This window comes from Phacochoerus africanus, chromosome 1 (genome assembly GCF_016906955.1).
Source record: "Phacochoerus africanus isolate WHEZ1 chromosome 1, ROS_Pafr_v1, whole genome shotgun sequence".
Classification (NCBI taxonomy): Eukaryota; Metazoa; Chordata; class Mammalia; order Artiodactyla; family Suidae; genus Phacochoerus; species Phacochoerus africanus.
The window spans coordinates 234,461,652-234,483,811 of record NC_062544.1 but is presented as its reverse complement, the minus strand read 5'-3'; the positions used below and the strand labels follow the sequence as shown (position 1 = coordinate 234,483,811).

The following is a 22,160-nucleotide window of genomic DNA, read 5'->3' as shown; positions in this document are numbered from 1 at the left end:
GTTAATGAATGCTAACCTCTTCCCATAGTGTCCTAAAGAAAAAAAGAATACAGGAGTCCTCATTGTGGCTCAGTGGGTTAAGAACCTGACAGTGGTCCATGAGGATACAGTTTCAGTCCCTGGCCGCACTCAGTGGGTTAAGGATCTGGCATTGTCTCAGAATGCAGTGTAGGTTGCAAATGCAGCTCAGATCTGGCGTTTCCAGCTGCGGCTTAGGCCAGCATCTGCAGCTCCAATTAGACCCGTAGCTTGGGAACTTCCATATGCCATAGGTGCATAAAAGGAAAAAAAAAAAAAAAAAAGCAAGAAAGAAAACAAAGAATTTATAAAAAGGAGTAATGATTAGAAATGTGTTTTGTTTGTTTTTGCTACTGATAGAACATTTCTATCAGTGTTTCTCACTATTCAAGTAAGTTTAATACTGCTATGCATCAGATGTCTGGAAATTTGAAAAGTTCGCCTGAGAGGAACAACTAAAAAGTGATGGTCAAGGGATTAAGAGATGATAGCACCTTATCATAATTTGACTTAAATGTATTAGAAAATAGAAACTGAATTTTGCCTAGATTTGTCTGTATAAAGTGTTTATCTAACCAAAATAAAACCATTGGTTAATGTTAAATTTGTATTATAGCATTAGTCTATGCCTGTTTCCCTCTAGAGGGTATATGGGTAGATATTTTCAAACTGTAACCCAGAATATTTCAAACAATTCCAGTGGGTAGCCTATTTGAATCAACATGGAAACTCTTAGAAGAAAAATGGAATAATAGGCTAGTGATATGATGCTCTCATAAATTAGGGATGAAATAAGTTGTATTCTTTAGGTGTTAATTTTTCCTACTGAACAAACAACATATTCATTCAGAAATTTTGGGAGCAGAAAAAGGGAAGAAAAATACAAGAGCAAATAAGGAAGGGAAAGGAGAGGCATAGAAACAGAAACAAATGTGCTCTAAAAAATCACTTTTTCCCAATCTAAATTCTAAACTGACTTCAGTGAAGTTTAAGAATTACAAGCATCCTCCCTAATATGTCTTAAGAGCATTTCTATGAAAAGTAGAACAATTATTGTTTTGATTTATGTTCGTGGTTATGCAAATTAAGTAATTAGCTTGACATTTTTGAGATTCTGTGCAAATAAAATTCAGATTAGGAATAAATACTAGGCATGCCTTTTACATTACTGCTCTCAGCAGTGTGATATGGGGGAAGCACTGTGTTGAGTCCAGAACTACGAATTGTAGAAAATCAGCATCAACTGTCTGCATCATCTTGGGTAAATCTTTTCCTATCTCTTGGTCTCTAATTCTTCAACTGAGAAATGAGTGGTGACAATGTGTGTTGGAGGTCAGGGTCTCTAATAATACCTAAGTTATGAGAATCCATGGCCATGAGGGACTATGCTATGCCAGTAAAATACTAATGATGATGATAAAAATAATAATCACATTTATAGATTGCAATCTGAGGTTCCAGGCCTTAATAAGTGGGATAATGATCTGACCCCAACCAAAGATGTCCACCTTCTCTTCCCTAGAACCCATGGATGTGTTTCTTTACATGGTGAAAGGGACATTGCTGATGTGATTAATGTTAAGAACATTGAGTTTAGGAGATTATCCTGGATTGTCCAGGTGTCCCAACCTTAATTATATGAATTCTTAAAAGCAAAAAGTTTTTGCTGCAGACTGAGAAAAACATGCAGCATTGCTGGCTTTGAAGATGGAGGAGTGGGGATGGAACACAAGGAATGTACAGCACACAGCTTCTAGAAGGCAACAGAGGCAAGAAAGTGGATTCTCCCACAGAGCCTCCAGAAAGGAACATAACCTTGCTGACACCTTGCTTTTAGCCTAATGAGACTCAGGTCAGACTTCTGACCTCCAGGAACTGTAGGATAATAAATTATTATTTTTTAGCTGCTGTGTTTATGACAATTTGTTACAGCAGTAATAACAACTTCGGATGTAACAGGTTCTCTGTACACTAATTTAAATTAACTCATTTCGGTCTCACAACAACCCTAAAAAATAAAGACTATCATTATTCCCAGTTTATACATGAGCAATTGAGGTTTAGGATGTTTGAATAAATTCTCACGCTTAAAGTTTATAAATGATGAAGCCAGGGTTTGGTCCCAGGATGGTTTGTCCAAATAAAGATGATGTGTTTAAAATCCCTTATATATCAAAACCAAATAAGAGTTTCCTGTTTCATTTCTCTTACTATAAAAGACACCAATTTTTCTTCTTTCCCTACTGGAAAGGAGTGTCAATGAGGATATCTCTGTGAGGATTTGGGGTCCTTTAGGAAAAAATTACTGTATTCACTATGTAAAAATAGTTTTATTTCTCTTTCTAAAATCATCAACCTCACTTTTCTTATAATCAGAATGATTTTGTTAATACTTTATAAGAGAAGAATAAAGCATAACATGACTAACATATTCTGGAATGTAGGAAAGGATCTTTTACTTGATGATTATGTTTTCTTCTTTCCTTCCTTCCTTCCTTCCTTCCTTCCTTCCTTCCTTCCTTCCTTCCTTCCTTCCTTCATTCTTTCCTTTCTTCATTTCTTATTCCTTATTCCTTTTTTCATCCTAAGCAGCTGAACTCATTTATCTGAGAAGACAAAAAGGTTTGGTCTCTCTTTAAAAAAAAATAATCCAATGCCAAGTTGCCAGGCAGCAATGCCTTCTCTTTACTTTTAAGATGCCCATCCGCATCTGTTTATCATCTCTCTTATTCTCTTATTCTTATTGCTACTCTCAGATGCCTCTCTTCTCTTTGATCCATTAATGCTTCTTTCCCCCTTCTTTCAAAAGCTCTCCTAACTCCCTCCTTACTTGTTTAGGTTGGGAGAGATTTTTTTTGCCTGAGAGCTTTGAACATTTTATATCCTCTTCACCAAAATAACACCACTTCTTCCATGTCTGAGTGACATTGGAGGTGATGAGCTCCAATTCCTGAGAGCTATGCAGTCTCTTTGGCAGTGCACCTGGCAACGCATTCCACATTAGAAAGCTGGAGAACCAGAAAGTAACTTAGCTCTTTGGTTTCTTCTTCTTTGGTGCTGTAGGCACTTGAGGCCACTCAGGGGCTTGTAGCATCTCAGATTTTCTGTATGAAGAATCTCTTTGATATGAACTGCAGTAAAAGAAGGATATTTTGGTGTGAAGAGAGGGAGTATGAAACTTGTTCTACAAAGGAAAAGAAAAACATGATGATGGGTATAGACAGAGAATCTGAATGTTAGAGCCGTGGTTCAAAAGAAAAAAAAAAAAAGACTCAGACTCAGACAATGGAAGAGTGAGATGCCAAACTTGTAAAAAACAAAAAAAAAGCAATGTGAATAATAATTTGTTTTATAGAAGACCCTGAGGTTGTACTCAAAATATGCAAGCAGAGTGAGATATATTTTACCTAGGAAGAGCTTAGAATCATTTTATGTCTAAAATTAGCAAAGATCAAATTGCAATTGATTATCTTTAACTGCAAATAAATGATCAGTTGAGAATGGGTTGATGATTTTACCTAAAGATAAAGGAAATGTTAAGGGCATTGAAAATCACAGATTTATGGAGTATGTTGTATAAACAATGCAGATAAGCTTTTTCCAAATGAGAACTAAACTACTCTGCTTTCTCTCTCTTGCTTTTTCTTAAATTTCAACAATTGGCTATTGTCAAAGCCTGAATACTTCCATTTGTGGTAAGTTTAAAATGCTTATTATAAATGCCAAGGTTATTTTTAAAAATATGTGGCTTTTGAAATTACCCAATTATGTTCTCTATCACAAAAACTTACAGGACCTATGAAAATGTAAATATGATCAGAAAAGTTTTTCTACATGTTAAACCTTGCACATCATGACAATAAAGTACAATACATTGCAGTTTTTAATATTAAATAATATTTGTCATATAGAATATATCTAGATTTTGCAAATCAGGGAAATGATTTCTTAGCCAATGTTTTTAGTTTAGATAGAGGCATAATATCTTCATTACATAATGGCATTTCGTATTATTGTCTTAATATCATTGAAATTGGATTGATTTTGATAGCCTTTAAAAGAAAGTATGTTTTGTTCCACGAATTTACAAAGAGCTTTGCTTCTCATTTTGTGTGTGCAAGGAAAGGGGGAAATATGGGATAAGGATGGTGGGAAAAGAGATAGAAAGTTAATGTTTTAAACACTATAATCAGCTGAATCTGTATACTGTATACCTGAAACCAACAGAACGTTGTAAATCAACTATACTTCAATAAAAATTTTTTTAAAAAACACTATCATCCAGAGTTTTTTTAAAAGCTTTCTTTCCTCCTCAGTCACTGCAGTGTAAATATGTGTTTTATAGATTCCTCATTGTCTTCAGTTTTGTTAGACTTTCCAGATATCATTCTACATGCTTCCTCATCTTCCTTATTCTCTGCAAAGTCTTTTGACATATCTGGTGTTAAACACATTAACAGGACAGAGAGATTGAGGGAGATAAGGCTATCTTTGGGTAAAGTTGTAGGGTAATTTATTACTAGTAGAAGAGGTTGTTTCTGAAGAGATTACTTTTCACTCTGCTCAGTGAGGTTAGATAGTCTGCTTGTCCAATTTTTAAGAAAGTGTGTGTGTGTGTGTGTGTGTGTGTGTGTGTGTGTGTGTGTGTGTGTGTGTGTATGGCAGAAGCATAAGGAAGAGAAAAGAAGAAACAATGAAGTGCAGTACAGATTAGCACTCAAATATGAAATGAATGGAATGGGCTTTTTCCATCTCCTCTTTCACACTGTTAGCTCTTTCTAACTCTTCTTAGTAACTAAAGAAAAAAGTCTTCTACTCTATTTTTGAATTGAATCAATAAAGACAAGAAAATTTTATGGTATCCTTTAAGGAAAATAATTCAAATAAAGTGTACTTCCCCCTAAGCCTAAACCCCAAATTTATTGTCTTTAAACAACAACAAATCATCCTCACTAAGAAAGGGGGACTCTTACAAGGTCACAGAATGTATTGAAGATAAGAAATGATTTCTCTCAAGGTATTAAATAGAAAGAGGAGGAAGAGGAGGAAGAGAAGGAAGAAAAGCATTCACCCGCCCTTCTAAATGATAAGGAACTTCCTTTAAGATCTCTTTGTCTTTATGTTTGAATCTATATATAGTTTATCAGAATTGATCATCACCACAATTTATAATAATGTGAGAAGTATAATGCAGGGATTTTTTTCAAGAAAATGACTTTTTGGGTATGTGTTTTGCTCTAGTTAGTCCCCTTTCTTTTTTTAAAATGAAAACACCAAAGGCTGTTAAATACAATTCCTTTAAAAATGAATGTGCTTGGATGTTCTCCTGATGGCTGCATTCCTCATAGCATGATAAACACCCATCAAGGCTTAGCAGTGACATTTTCAGTTTCAAATATTCTGTCCTGCTGTCATCATAAATGCATTCAGACTTGGCAGACTGTGTCTCAGTTTTTCATTTGGAAGATGTGGTCACTAAACTCAGATGTTGCCAAACAGAGTCTCCTTGGCTTTTATTGTTTGAAAGTGAAAATTGGGCTATCCTTTTTGTGAAGGTTCTACTGTATCTCAGAGTGATTGAGGATGTCTTACATTAATTATTTACTTAATGCTGAAAGATAGGTATAATTATTCCCTTTTTACAGTTTGTGAAGTAGACAGGCATAGAAATTAAAAATATATTCAAAATTGTACAACTAGAAAATCATGATGTTAGGGTTCAAACGAGAATATTTGAGTAGCAATCCTCTGGGCTTTTTCCCCATGCTCTATAATATTCTGCCTTACTATTCAGTACTTTCTGGTCAGATAAACTAAATGTGAAATATTGCATTACTGAGAAGTTTTCTTTATTTTTTTCCTTTTTTTTTTTTGGCTTTTTTTAGGGCTGCATGCACCCACGGCATATGGAGGTTCCCGGGCTAGGGGTTAAATCAGAGCTACAGCTGCCAGCCCACACCACAGCCACAGCAATGCCATATTCAAGCGGTGTCCGCGACCTACACCACAGCTCACGGCAACGCCAGATCCTTTACCCACTGAGCGAGACCAGGGATCAAACCCGCAACTTTATAATTCCTAGTCAGATTTGTTTCCTCTGCAACACGATGGGAACTCCTAAGACGTTTTCTAAATATAAAATATGCGAATACTGTGCTAAGCAATGGGATCCTGCTGTGTAGCACTGGGAACTCTTGTCTAGTCAATTATGATGGAACATGTAATGTGAGAAAAAAGAATATATACATGTACATGTAACTGGGTCACCATACTGTACAGTAGAAATATATATATAAATGATAAAAAAAGAAATTCAGGACTTAGGTCTCCATACTAAGTAGAGAAGATGAATTGTGATGCTGTTTTTCTCAAGTTTGATAAATGTGTTACCACCATGTATGTTTGTCAACCTGCCATGGCGAGGGCGGGCAGGGAGCTTTAATTATCTGTTTATTAGGATAATGTGCATTTATCGGTATTATCTGGTCAGTGTGACATGAGATAGTATCTTTGTTCCTTTGGTGAAGATGTGTTCCATCATAAACTGCTCTCAAATAGAGTGAAACAGTTTCTTTAATACATTTTATTAATGTTTTTCAGAATTTCCTTAATTATATTGATGTATATTCAAAATGGTGTATGTGTTTAGCAATAGAAAGGACATGACTTATCTCACCTTTTTTAAAGCAAATGAATGGCGATAAGTTACAATAGTATAATGTCACAGAATTATTTCTGAGCTCATGAAAGTGGTAAAAAGGCACCAGCTGAATAGAAATGATGTTTAACTCACTGTAAAAATCCAAGCAAAGCAAAGTAGAATTTTCAAATCAAGTAGAGTGATGATCTCATATCTTCAATATATAAGAGCTAGAATATAATTTAAAACATGCCTGTATTTTATACCTTTTAAGAGTAAATGACCTTAGGTAAGAAGAACCCCCAAATTGATAAGTGAACCAGTTAAGACAAAAGATCAGACTAGAATGTTAAATTATAGCTAAAGAGTGTAGACTTTATGCGGTTTTTCTTCATACTAAGATATTGTCAGTTTGGTCAATAGGCCTAGTGTTAAGGTATGTTTTATTAATTCTTTCCCAAATTCCTAACCAAAAAAATTCACATGATGTTAGCATGCTTTTGATTTCCAGCCATGCATAGAAAAGACCTTTAATCCTATCCTTCTAGAGAAAAAATATTTTTTTTGCCTCTAGGATGTGTTCTATAAACTACTTCATGTCCCTCCTTGTACATACCAATGAATTTATGTTCATTGGTTAAAATCTGCTGGGGGTGGAAAGGTGATTGTTTGATGTAATCGGCCTATCACATGTAAATACACACAATTACGTGGGGAAACCTTGGCAGGGATGGCAAGAAGAACCAAAAGCATATCCCCATGATCCTCTGATGGAAAGCTGACGTAATTTCTAAACGGAACAGCTTGCCCAAGTAATCTCAGTTCAAATATGGCAATTTTCTTCACTGCTCCATTTCCACTTAACTCTAGGGATCCCCAAGAGAGTTCCCTTTTAAAACTGGGATTTTAGAAATGCTGTACTGATGAATGCGGACTCTCTAAATTAAGGTGATAGCACCTATCTTTTCTTATTTCAAACTACATAACAACTATTTCTTTTTCGGCACCTTTTTTTGCAGAAAGTCAGTGTACTGTGGATTGGCTTTACTTGCATAGTCTATTCAGAGTCCTCATTATAGGTTTTGTTTAGGACACATATTGATTGGCTAAATTCCTCTAGTTTATATCTTGGATGTTGTATTTGATTTACCAGCACAGTTTCCATTAATTGATAGTAGAATTTCTTCTCCAGAATTCTGCTCCCAAAGCTAAATATGTGAATCATCATAAATATGTCATAAATATAAAATCTGAAAATGTTCAAGCAAATTCCTCCTGGCCAAGAGAAAAAGAGTACTTCACTTTGTTATTGTTGTATAAATGTAGTATATAACGTGGTACAAAGTTGTTAGGTGATAAAGAGTTGAAAATCTGGCTTTTCTACAGTGAGATATAGGGACTACTTTTATCTCGTTATTTATATTTTTTATTAAAATGAAATACTATGATCTTAGAAGTCCTTGCTCTTTTTTTCATCTATTCTAGTGTGGTCATTTGACAAAAATGAGAATGAACTGGATTGTAATAGGTGCCTGTTTTCTTTTTCTCAACACCTAAAAAGAATTAAATATCCAGTCAAGCCATCACTCACTCAAATTAATACCAAAGCATTTGGTATTGTGCTGGTTAGTTGAAAGTGAAGAATTTGGGGGGAATAGTAATAAATTGTTTTAGTCACACCATAACTTAGAATACAAGTGACTGCTTTAGCCACCCTTGCCTTGCTGCCAGAAAGCTGCACTCGAAATACTTATGTTGACTTAACTGCAAGCTAATTATAATTTATATTAGGATGGGAGAAAATTATTGAAACATGCAAGTTGCTATGCTTCCTGAGTATTTATATACAAAGAACGTCTTACTTTTCTGCTAGCTCTCTTCCTCCTTTCATCCTTCCTCTCCCTCCTTCCCTTCTTTCTTCTTTTCCTTTCTCCCTCCTTTTTTTTTTTCTCTCTTCCTTTTCTTTTAGGATTTTGTATTTTCAAGATGCAGGTTTTGTTTGTGGTGGGTAGTCAGACAGAATTTTTAAAGAATCAGTGTCTTTTTTAAAATGTTTTCTCTGCAACTTTTGAAACTATGGAGAAAATACTGATAAAAAATTTACAGTTTAATAGTAGGAAAGGCAACATTTCTATTACTTGCTTCACTGCATGTCATAGTAAATAAACTTGAAAATATATTATCTTCATCCTATCATTTGTACCAAACTCCCCAAAATTGGGTATCTTAAATACTAATGTGACTTAGGACAAATGGATGGTGTGGTTGCTAAGAGAGAGAACAAGGCTGAGAGTCAGAAGGTAGTTTCTGACTTTAGCACTAAAAATTCTCTGATCTTCAGCCTCTTTGGTTATATGATGAGTAACCTGCAGTGAATAATCTCCAAGGTTATTTCTCATTCTAACAACATCTCTAAATCACTAGACAATTCCTGATAAAAGTGCAAAAACAGAAACATTTGATAGAGCCAGAGGTTTCTTATCTGCCAGCCTCAACCACTCAAAGCCCAGCCAGGAATCTGTGGGAAACACATAGGTTCTAAGCAGCCAAAGTAAATGCTGGTGTCCATGATCTAAACTTTATTCTTAAGAAAACTCTTGGGGTCCCTCACTCAGAGACTGTTTACACTTTAAACAGAATCCTTTTTTAAGTTTGATTATCTTAAACTTAAAGAAAGGCTTGGCACTTTGGTGGCAAATTGGAAAGGGACCGCAAAATCAGTCACAAAATGGAGCAATGTATGGGGAAGTGCTTTGTAGGTTCTGAAGTACTGTGCAAATGTGAGCTGTTATTATTAGCGAGAGTGACAACTGACAAGAATAGTGAGAAATGGATAAATTGTTTCAGACAAACATAGTGATGTCAAAATCCTGTTGGGGTAGTGGCTGTTTATGGTACTGGAGGCAAATAGGTAACATCGCTTCGGTGGTTCCCAGAATCCTCTCTGTATCAAAGCACAGTGTATTTTTATGGAAATAATTGAACTATCACAAGAAAGTTTATTTATATTCTGAATGATATTTGGTTGAACAAATGATGTTCTTGGAAAGCACATTTTTAAGCACTCTCTAAATATTAGGTATTATCGTATAATTTGATTTGAAGTCAGGACAGAGTAGTGTGGTACAAATGTTTTCCATTTAAAAGAAAAACTGGAAAATCTATATATGGTACATAAAGGGTTAGATTTCAGTTACCTAGAAAATTATATCTGAATAATCCAGAATATATAAAATATATCCCGAATATATATATTACTCTAATTTTGAAATGCAGTTAATTTTTTTATTATCCATAATGTAAGTAAATTAAGATAAAATAATATTAATTCATTGTGTTCCATACTTAAACAAAATTATTCTGTTTGGTTCAGAATTTTCTGTAACACTCTCTGTTACTATGATGGTACTATTGGAGAAATATAAAACACAGTACCTGCCACTACTCAAAAAATATTATATGCTGAGGCAATGTGATAAAAACTTTAATAACTCTTAAGTGATAGTGGGAACCAAACTAAGGCAAACTCAAGTTACATCCAAAACCATTGATACTGAATTAGCAACCAAAACCAAAGTTTGTTCAGTGTCATTACTAAAATATTCATTGGAAACACCAATAACAAACTAAATTATAAAGTGAAAATAAGAAATCTGACATATTCTCTTTTTTTAATGTTCTGCCAGTCCAGACCCAAAAGTAATATGGCTTCAAATCTCAGCTGAAAATTGACAGTATGCTTTTCTTATATTGGGAAATGTTAATCCTAGAATATTTAAGCCTTATTTTATGTTATACTAAATAAATGGAGGCCCAGGAAAGCAAGTTCTCAATGATTTCAAGGTAAATATGAGGCAAGAACTCAGGTTCCTACACTCCTACACCAGTGTTCTTTCAGCCATTAGTTATAATAAATTTTAATAGAATAAACTATATTGAATTTTTAATTCAATTAAAATATATTTAATTAATCATTAAATTATAATTAAATTTTAATAAAGATATATCATCATATACTACATAACATTCAATGGCAGACATTTTAAGAATGAAGAACTGAGTGGACAGGGCAATCCTTGATCCTGGGGGCTTGAGGTCATAATTTTGGAAATCATTTTCTAAAGTCAGGTCATTTAAGGCAAGCACACAAAAGCACCTGAATGGTGAATAGGAGAAAGGCCACTCACCATGCAGGTGCAGCTGAGTCAGATGGACTGACTTCCCAGCAGACCAGAGCACAAATTGCTCAATTACCCTTTTTGTACATCAGGGAAGTAAAGACAAGAGCACCAGAGGCTGCTAACTCCAGCTGCCAGGGCCTTCTGAAAGAGGTATTCGAAAGGTATATAAGTAATATTTTCCACCCTCTCCCTTTATGGGAGGGACATTGTGCATCAGGTTAAAACTTAAATTTACTCTTAACTGAAGTTAGCCAGAATGGTCTTTGGCAATCCTCTTTGGTCACAGTATCTCTTGAGTTGGAATGTTTAAACAATAACAGCACAATGGCTTTGTGCTTAATATCAGAGCTTGGGATGAGGTCCTTGATCCACTCATCAATGCTTGCAGAAACACTTCTGGAGTCCCATATGAATTCAGAAACTGCTCTAAAAGAGAAAAATTAATGGTGACTAAAAAGTACAATGTTGTAGGACTCTTTTACATTTCATTTTTGTGCTTTATTAATCAAATCTCTGATTGGTAAACACAAAGCCATTAAAAAAAAAAAGGCAGCAAGATTTCTTTAAGACTATCTACATTCCAGCACTTTGGGCTTTTCTCTTTCTGTATTTTGTAGCATTTACTGAAAAGGGCTTGAATGTGTTAAAACCAAAATGCACGTAACATTAACAATTTGTGTTTCGAAATCCAGGCACCTAACACCACCAGAGTTAATATTTGTTTTGGACTGTTCTGCTTATTTAGTCTCAAGCCTTTTCCAAAGAGCTAACACAAAAAGACAGCTTTCCTATTGCCCAGTGAGTGTGTGATTTCACACATAGTGTACGATGTGCTGCTACAGAGACCAAGTATTAGCTGTTCTTCACATGAGCAGTGTACTCAGCTAGGTTGTGAAATGTGAACTTTGTAAATTGCAGGATGCATCACACTTACTGAAGCTCATGTAGCTTCCACTTTGGAAATGGCTCCTTTTCATCCTGCTTTCCCTTCATTCCCCACCCTATTTCATTTGCTACTATTACATGACCTTCTAAACATTTAGACTTTCTAATAGAGTTACCTTCCCCTTGTCTCTTCTCCAGCTGATCATCCTCCATGCTCAAGATAACTCTCAACAGCATAAATCTGACCTCTGCCATCCTTAAAATATGTCAAAAGCCCCTTTTATTGTTGTTGTTGTTGTTTTTTCTTCACTTGAAGAAATCCTTGTCTGCGAAGGTCAATATGAATGTCCTTTTAGGGTAGAGTGTTCTCCTGTCTATCACTGGTCTCTCTTCTGCTCCTGCAACATTTGGCATATAATCACTTTAATTCCACTAAATAAAAAACATTTTTGAGCTTTATTGAGATATTATTGACAGATAAAAATTGTGTATATTTAAGATATGTAATGTGATGTTTTAATATACATATGTATTGTGAAGTGATTACCACATTCAAGCTAATAAGCATATCTATCACCTCACATAGTTTCCCTTTGTGTGGGTGCCATGGTGGCTGGGAGGGAGAGCCTTGAGATCTACTCCCTGAGCAAATTTCAGGATATAATACATTATTATTAATTATAATCACCAGTAAAGGTCTCCAGAACTTTGTCATCTTATGACTGAAAGTCTGTACCCTTTGACTAGTATCTCCCCATTTTGCCTTTTCCCCAAACTCTAGCAACTACCATTCTGTTTCTCTGTTCCTATGAGTTGGCCTTTTTAAAAAATATATTTCACATATAAGTGAGGTTGTGTGGTATGTGTCTTCCTGTGTATGACTTATTTCAGTCAGTGTAATGTCTAGGTTCATCTGTCTTGTCACATATGGCAGGATTTCCTTCTTTCCTTTTTTTTAAGCCTGAATAACATTCCTTTATGTTTGCATGTTTGTGCGTAAGTCATATTTTCTTTATTGACAGACATTTAAGTTGTTTGCATATCTTGACTATGTGAATAACACTGCAAGGCCCATGAGAGTGCAATATCACTTAGATATAGTGATTTTGTTTCCAAGTGGGATTGCTTGGTCATATGGTAGCTCTGTTTTTATCTGTATTGTACCATAATGGCGGTACCAATTTACATTCCTTCCAACGGTGTTCAAGGATTCGCTTTTCTCCACATCCTTGCCAATACCTACCTTTTGATTTTTTAGTAATAGCCAGGTTTTGATTTGTATTTCACTAATGATTAATGGCCATAATAGCTAACATTTATTGAGCACATATTCTATGAAAAGCACTCTTTTAAGCAGCTTACACAAATTAATTAATTTAATAATCATAATAACCCTTGCGCTTGAGACTATGATTATCTTCCATTTAGTGATTTGGAAACACGAGCACATACAAGTCAAGTAACTTCGGAAGTTTCTGACCTTATTAGTAGCAGAGCTGGAATCATACCCATGCAGTGTGAGTCCAGAGACTGTGCCTTAACTTATATGCTATGTGCTAGTTTTGTGTCTCTTGCCTTTTCTAGATTTTAATCTCCTTGGAATAGCAACGTATTTTTGTTTGTATGAGAGCAGGCATGTAGCATCTGACATATTGTAGCCAACAGATTGCTTTATGGTACAATGTATTTAAATTAATATGAAATAAAATATTTTTGATTAAGGGAAATTTTATTTTCAAAAGTTTAGAGAAAAAAAATCTTAGAAAAAATAAATTATGGCAGAAGTCAATAATAAAAAACATACTTTTTTATAGCACCCTGTGGCTCTGGATGGTTAGCATATATCAATGATATGTGATAAATTTTTAACTGATATTTACTATAGACTATTCTTTGGGCACATACAAATTTTCCATTTTCAGTAGATTGCACTGGCTTTCCTATGTACATCATCCTAAGTTATCTTTTAGCTATAAAGGTTTTAGGTTGAATAGCATACTTCCATATTTATCTTTCTGAGGTACATGTATATTAGTTATTTCATTTGATCTTGTTTACCTTGTGTTTACCTCTTATTAGGTAAGATGTTGGGTTGAAAAAAATCCTTTGTAGAATAGCTTCCAGTTTTTAAAATTAGAGGCAAGAATCAATAGATTTCTGAATAGGAAACTCTAAGATCATACTCATTATCTAGAAGGTATTTAACATATACTTAGAGAGGTTGAACTTGCACCAGTAATCTTATTTTTATGGTAAGGCTGCTAGCAATTCAAAAATGATAAAAAGAAAACATCTTAAAGTTGATACCAGGGACACCTTTATCATCTGTTCTATATACACAAAGAAGTAGAATTGTGGCTAAAGAATGTATGCTTATAGCTTGTTTTGGTAGAACTCTTAGGAGGGACTAACCTGAAAATTGCCTTTGGATTTCCAGACAGCGACATAGTCTAAGCATTTCAGTCTTTTCTATTTGGCTTGCTTGTTTTCTAATTAATTTCTTCTGAGGGAGATGGTTTAGGAATATCTTCAGTTATAGAACTCAAATGAGATTTATAAACAGAAGACATGATCCAATCTAAAGCCTTGCTGACACACTTACAGCTCATCTCTGTAACCTGGTATTCCTTTAATGTGCAGGAACAGTGAACTTTTTTTAACCTTAATGACATTATTGTCTTTAAAAGCGGTTAAAAATAGCAGAGCCAAAGAGGTAATATTATAATATGCAGTTTAGGGGAATTTTGAGTGTCATTATCTTCCTGAGCAGTAACCATGAACAAATTATCAAAGACAATGTCTCTTTTAAATGGAAAGATGAACCAAATGTATTAGCACACCTCAGTGGGATTTGGAGTATGAACAAAACATAATCTTAAAACAGCTCTTACTGGGCTGCAGCACGGCCACCCAGGACACTGTTCAGCAGAGGTCTTGGTATTGTGCTCCTGCAGAGTTCTGCCTGGGGGACTCAGCTTTCTAGACAGAGATCACCTTTGCTGGTGGAGCCAAAGCTTTACCCTTGAAGATTCTTAAGTCCCTTCCTCTGCCTTAACCAAGGGAATTTAGATGAGATTGTCTGAATATAGAATGTACTCCATAGGCTGAAGAAACTGTGTGCATTGATTTTTTAATTAATAGAGTATTTTTTAATCTGTTTTAAGTTTACAAGGAAATTGAATGGAAAGTAGAGCGTTACCATATAGAGTCCTTCAACACTCCCCATCCCCATTTCTCTATTATTAACCTCATGCATTAGTGTTGTACCTTTGTTATAGTTAAGGAGTCAGTGTTGCTACATTATTATTATTAACTAAAGTCTGTAATTGATATAGGTTTTCTTCTTTGTGGTGTATATTTTGTACGTTTGGACAAACATCTAATAATTTGTATCCACTATTATAGTATCAGAATAATTTCACTGCCCTCAAAATTCTCTTGCTCTGCCTATCCATTCCATTCTGCCTCCCATCAGACTCTTGGCAACCCCTGATTTTTTACTGTCTCCATAGTTTTGCCTTTTCTATAATGTCCTATATTTGGAGTCATACAGATTGATATAGAAGACCAATAAGATTGGCTTCATTCACTTAGCAATGTACATTTAAGTTTCCTTTGTGTTTTCATGGCTTGATAGCTCATTTCTTTTCATTGACGAATAATATTCCATTGTATGGTTGTATCAGAGTTGGTTTATCCATTCACCTGCTGAAGGATATCTTGGTTGCTTCCATATTTTGACTATTCTAAATAAAGCTACTACAAAGCTTCACATTCAGGTTTTTTGTGAACTTAAATTTTCAACTCACTTAAAAGTTGTAATTTAGAAAAGTATTTTCGATGGAGACGAAAGCCACAGGTTTTAAAGTTAGAAAGACTTGATTTGAATCCTAACCTTCATTTTATTCACCCAATAAATTTTTCTCTGTAATCTACTCCATTATCTGTACTGTGCTAGGTATTTGAAATGCATAGATAAAATGCTACTCTGCCTGTCAACTGTATGTCTTGACTACATTAAGGGGCTTTATTATGCCTCAGGTTCATTCTAAAAGGTGCCTAGCTCCTCAGTTATTTGCAGTTTCCTATTTTGTTTGAGAATCAGATGAGCTGTCATGAGCAGGACCTAATGTATTTCCCAACAACAAATGCTCAGCTGCTACATAAAATCCCATTGAGAAAGAGGTGATCAAATATATTGGTTTCTTTTCTTCTTTTTTTTTTTGGTCTTTTGTCCTTTTAGGGGAGCACCCACAGCATGTGGAGGTTCCCAGGCTAGGGGTCTAATTGGAGCTGTAGCTGCTGGCCTATGCTAGAGCCACAGCAACACCAGATCCGAGCCGTGTCTGTGACCCATAGCAACACTGGATCCTTACCCCACTGAGCGAGGCCAGGGCTCGAACCCGAAACCTCATGGTTGCTAGTCAGATTTGTTTCCACTGAGCCACGACGGGAACTCTGGTTTATTTTCTTTCTAGTACTTCCAATCTATGTGTTTATATTAAATATAAACATTTTATTTAATACTAAATACAGAAAACATTTTAATAGTTTTCAAACAATATTCCTAGCCTAATCACAATTTAAAATGAAATAAGAATGAAATTGAATAGTGATGAGAATTGGACTTCAGTTGATAACTAATTTTGAGCTCTGGCTCTACTGTGTACTGGCTTGGTCATGTTGATTTGGTCTCTTGGTTTTGTGGGATGAACAATATTCTATCAAACAAAGCATCATAATATCACAGCATTTAGGGCTCGCATTTATTTGCTCATCATACAGGGCTTTTGTGAGACTCAAATGCAAAAAAAATGTACAATGTACATAAAAGAATATTGCAAACTATAAAGCACTATAAAATATCCATTATTATTACTATTATTGCTCTAGTGTATTTTGTACTTTTAATTTGGTTAACCCTTTACTAAATCAAAGTATAGGGGTTTATTTCACTACATCCCTCTTGCAATCTAAATTTTCTGGAATCCTACAGTATACTAATCCTGGAGAGTCAACAAAGTTTATATTCTAATTTCAGTCCTGTGTCAGGATCTTCACAAAAGCAGATGTCAAAATGGATTAACGTGTAAGGATTGTATTAGGCGGAATACTTATGTGAGTAAAAAAATTAAGGAAGGAGCTAGTGGCCTAGGAGAAGTGTCAGGGGCAATATAAATCTTTTCAAAGGGAAAGAGAGAGGGAAGGATAGTTGAGTGGACATGCCTTAGACTGTCCTGCAGCCTAAGGAAGGTTTGGCAGTGAGTCCTAGGAGTCTCTTATCTCCAAGAACTTTGCCTGCCTTAGTATCCCCACTATGCTCAGTCCTGAGTGAGTTCAGCTCCTTGAAAGTGTGGCCTCCAAACAAACTTGGTATTAGGTTAGAAGGCAGCAGTTGGGGTCCTTGATAAGTTACATCCCCAGCAGTTGAAAGTCTATAAGGTCTTTTGTGAAGGGTTATGCCTGCTTTCCTGTTTTGATGAATACAGTAGAGCTGTTGTTTTTGCTAAAATAATTAAATCATATGAGCAAACATTTTTTTGCTTGAGTAATAAAGAGAAAGCGTTTATTTAGCTGATGCTTATATAAGAATATGAAGGTGTAAAACTGAGGCAAGTGAAATAGGATGCAAACCCTAATGGGTGTAGAAAACCAACTGAATGCAAAAGAGCCACTTTTCTGCTATAAGAATTTATTATCCTTTCTTGGTGGGTTTTTGTTATGGTTGGTTTTTTTATCTTTATTTTTTGTCACTCGGTCCATAATGGCTGGTCTTCCATAAATTAAACCATTTCCTAAATCAAAGCATAAATATGGCACATTTTTAAGTTACAGTGGACCACTGGGACTATGAGGTAAGTAAAAATCTTTAGAAGTAAGGGAAAGTTTTAAAGCTGGAGGCAAATTCAGGTCCAGATTTTATAAGATATTTAAAAGTATTCTTCCTTCTGACACCCTTAGAAATGATAAAACTGCCTTTTAATACAGCTTCCTATATTTCTCATTTCTACTCATTGCCTTCCTAAATTATCTTGTTCTCTTTCCCACTTTACCTCCCACTCATCAATTAAGAATAATGACTGTCAGGGAAAATGGAATCTATGAAAAGTTATTGTTAATATTAATAGATGACAGTATTGTCTTAGTTCATGCATTTCAGAGTAACGCCTTTGGGCTCCCTCTAGACAGGTTATAATCATGGGTATCATTTTTACGTTTACATGGTCCTTGAGAAGACACAGGTTTCTTAAGGCTAGAATATGATTTTATTTTCATATAACAGATTATGTTGATTTCCTAAGCTCTGCAACTATTTGTTTTACTTTTAATTTTTTAAATTCTATCTTTCCTGTGGTCTTAATCTCTTTCAAAAAATTATCTTGGACAAATGTTTCTGTTTTCCTCCTCAAAACTAGAAAACTAGATTTCATCATAAGCTAAGTTTAGTTCTCAAAAAAAGGAAAATGCCATAGAAAGCCATCATTTTCTTCCTATGACCTTAACTTATATTATAACCCCTGCAGGGAGTTGTCAATTAAAAGCATGGAATTTACACAAATCTAGTCTTGGAAATCAGCCAGCAATCTGCATCAAATATGTGGAAAAACCTATTAAATAGCTTTTTAGCCTTTATTACTTACCATGTTTGATTGTACAAATTTATATCCTCAGGAGACATAGGCAATGCTAATTGGGATTCATGGGAAGAAAAGAGCAAAAACCTATTTCAACCTATGTAAACATGTGTGAGTACCTAGTTAAATACTTAATGGGGAAGGTACCAGAAGCAGGCACACTGGCCAAATCACTCAACCAATTCAAAAGCCAAAGTTTACTACTCTGCTCCCTCAGGAGCCCTGACAATTTATTTGCTACCCCCAGTGATTCACTACATCAATCATAAGATAAAATTCTCTAATACTGTTGAATATTACTTTAAATGCTAAAGCAATACAATTAGCACAAGCTATTATTAACAGAAGCTCTCTGTAAAAACAATAACCTTATTGGTTAAAAATCTTGGTGATATATTTTTTCTAAGGCATTTTGAGGACTATCAAAGCTATTAGGAATTTGTTGTTTGGGGGTTGGGGAATGTTATCAAGGACAGCTTTGATTATCTCAAATCAAGAGGTCTTTTTGTTGTCATGGCACTAAATTATTTGCAGAAAATAAATTCAGTAATGTCACAATGACTATGAATGCTTTCTGAAGACAGACTCTAGTCTAAATTCCAAAAGTTTCCATTACTTCAGATGATGCAATTAAGGTCTTTTGTGAAGTGCTGTGCCTGCTTTCCTGTTGATAGTGTTTTCATGAATACACTACAGTTATTGTCTTTGCTAAAATAATTAAATCATATTCATAATTTCAATACAATTTATCTGGCAAAATCACAAGAAAATGTAACTTTTTGCCGTTAAATAGGTCGATACTCTCAAACAGTTAAATCTGGACTTACATGCTGAGAAAATGTTCAGAGCAATGGAGCATAAATGTATTCACCTCTCTTTTGCTTTATTTTGACCTGGGGAGTATTCAAATATTGGTTCCTTCTACCTACATCTTTAGTTAAGCTGGTTCCCAAATGAAGTCCTCAGGCTTTTGGTAGAGAAAATGCAAGAACTAATGCAGGAAATTGAATTAGAGGCAAGAAACAAAAGGAAATAATATTTTACTGAGTTTCATTATATTGTTTGTCTGAGCCGACTCTCCTTAAAGACAGTATCAAGTCCTAGATAATAAGGAGAGAAGTATGATAGTAGAAATAGTCAACTTATGAACTTCAACTTATATAAATTATTAATTATATAAACATTTTTCATTTCAATGAGTAAACTGTAGAATATAAAGGAAAATATATTTGAGCATTCTCTTATTAATCTCCACTATGAAAATTGATTTTAAAATAAAATATAGAATATTGTTCTTTTCATATACAAATTTAAGGTTTCTGGTTCAGTGTCGTCCCCCTTCCCACTCCCCCCCCCAACACACATACATACACAGAGCATAAAATGTTCTTAAGTATTTTTATTTGCATTTGTCCCCACGAAGGGACCAGTGTCTTGACATGTTGATAGAGATCCCATGGCCCAGTCAAAAGCTCATTAGTGAGGAATGAGGACTTGGTGACACAGAGCTCTGCTGTGAGACAAATGTGTGGAAATCCCAGTCTCATTCTCAGAACAAAGAATGTAAGCAGAGATGCCAAAGAAACTCTAAATTCTGATGCTTTCAGTGACATTTCAAATGCAAATCTAGAACAGTGCACTGTTTTGCATGTATGTTATATTACATCAAAAAGTTTTTTAAAGCCAAAATAGCTTTTGGCAGGGGACAATGTTAAGACATTGATTTTTAATCACCATAGTACCTCACCCCCATGCCCACCTTCCTGGATTCCCTAGAATTTCAAAGAGTAGTATATGGTTTTCTGAAATACTGAATGAAGACTAAAGAGTAAGGGCTATGAGAATATGATCTTACAGAGTTCTCTTCAATACACTCCAGTGCAGATTTATTTTACCAATATTTTAAAGCTTCATGGTACTGCAGTGAATTCAATATGGGTGAAATGTAAGCTTTTCCTTCTAATAGGTTGCAGCATAGTGGACAAATTAAACTGACAAGTTCCTCCTTTTATGAAAATAAATTAAACTTTAAAATACGTGAATAAATTTATGTCTAGAATTTAAACTCCATGAGAACAGGATTTCTTTTTCCTTTTACCAATGTGAATTGCTCACCCTAAAAGGGTGCTTGGCATACCAGTGAATGAATGAATGATAAAAATTATAAATACTGAAATATATAGAGAGAAAAGGAAAAACATTGGTTTTGGTTCTTATTTCTTCTCAGTGGGTTATGTAAAGCATTGTTTTGGATATACATTCTAGGTTATATTTTTGCCATAATGAATATTTAGGCTCCTCCAGTTTTAGATTATTCAAAATAATGCTGTTATCTTTGCATATAATTGTGCACTTCTGCAAAAACTTTTTTTAAGATAGATTGTCAGAAGTAGAATTATTGAATCAAAGGTTATAAGCATTTAAAATTTTGATAGATACCATCAAATTGTGCTTCCAGATTATATTTAATATAGAATGAACCTTAAACATGTTATTTTTTATTCAAGGTAATCTTTGAGAATCTGATGACAGATTTGAATTCTCTCTCTTTAAAAAAAAGATGTTTTAGTATACTATAATTTGAGGGGTTTTATTTTAATTTTTAATTTTTCTTTTAGGTATTTCATATACTTTCTTATAATTTTTATTTTTTCCATTATAGCTGATTTACAGTATGATGTCAATTTTCTACTGCACAGCAAGTTGACCGATCACACATACATGCATACTTTCTTTTTTCTCACATTATCATGCTTCATCACAAGTGACCAGACATAGTTCCCAGTGCTATACAGCAGGATCCCATTGCTTATCCATTCCAAAGGCAATAGTTTGCATCTATTAACCCCAAATTCCCAGTCCCTCCCACTCCGTCCCCTTCCCTCTTTATAACCACAAGTCTGTTCTCCATGTCCATGATTTTCTTTTCTGTGGAAAGGATCATTTGTGCCGTATATTAGATTCTGGATATAAGTGATATCATATGGTATTTGTCTTTCTCTTTCTGACTGACTTTACTCAAGATGAGAGTCTCTAGTTCCATCCATGTTGCTGCAAATGGCATTCATTTGTTCTTTTTTATGGCTGAGTAGTATTCCATTGTGTGTGTGTGTGTGTGTGTGTGTGTGTGTGTGTGTGTATATACACACACACACATATATATGTGATATATATATATATCACATATATATACACACACACACACACACATATATATATATATATATATATATATATCACATTTTCTTAAGCCAATCATCTGTCAATGGACATTTAGGTTGTTTCCATGTCTTGGCTATTGTGAATAGTGCTGCAATAAGCATGCAGGTGCATGTGTCTTTTTCAAGGAAAGTTTGTCTGGATATATGCCCAAGAGTGGGATTGCTGGGTCATATGGTAGGTCTATATATAGTTTTCTAAGGTACCTCCATACTGTTCTCCATAGTGGTTATACCAATTTACATTCCCACCAGCAATGCAGGAAGGTTCCCTTTTCTCCACACCCTCTCCAGCATTTGTTATTCATGGACTTATTAATGATGGCCACTCTGACTGCTGTGATGTGGCTTTATGATAGTTTTGATTTGCATTTCTCTAATAATCAGTGATGTTGAGCATTTTTTCATGTGTTTGTTGGCCATCTGTACATCTTCTTTGAAGAAATGCCTATTCAGGTCTTTTGCCCATTTTTCAATTGGGTTGTTGGCTCTTTTGCTGTTGAGTATAAGTTGTTTGTATATTTTAGAGATTAAACCCTTGTCAGTTGTGTTATTTGAAACTATTTTCTCCCATTCTGTAAGT

The 22,160-nt window shown here is 34.7% G+C and overlaps 1 protein-coding gene across 3 annotated transcripts in view; it reads left to right on the top strand.

The window, feature by feature from the left end:
* ALCAM (activated leukocyte cell adhesion molecule) overlaps window positions 1-22,160 on the top strand; it is a 207,674-nt gene that overhangs the window by 117,375 nt on the left and 68,139 nt on the right. The gene's annotated exons all lie outside the window — the stretch shown is intronic.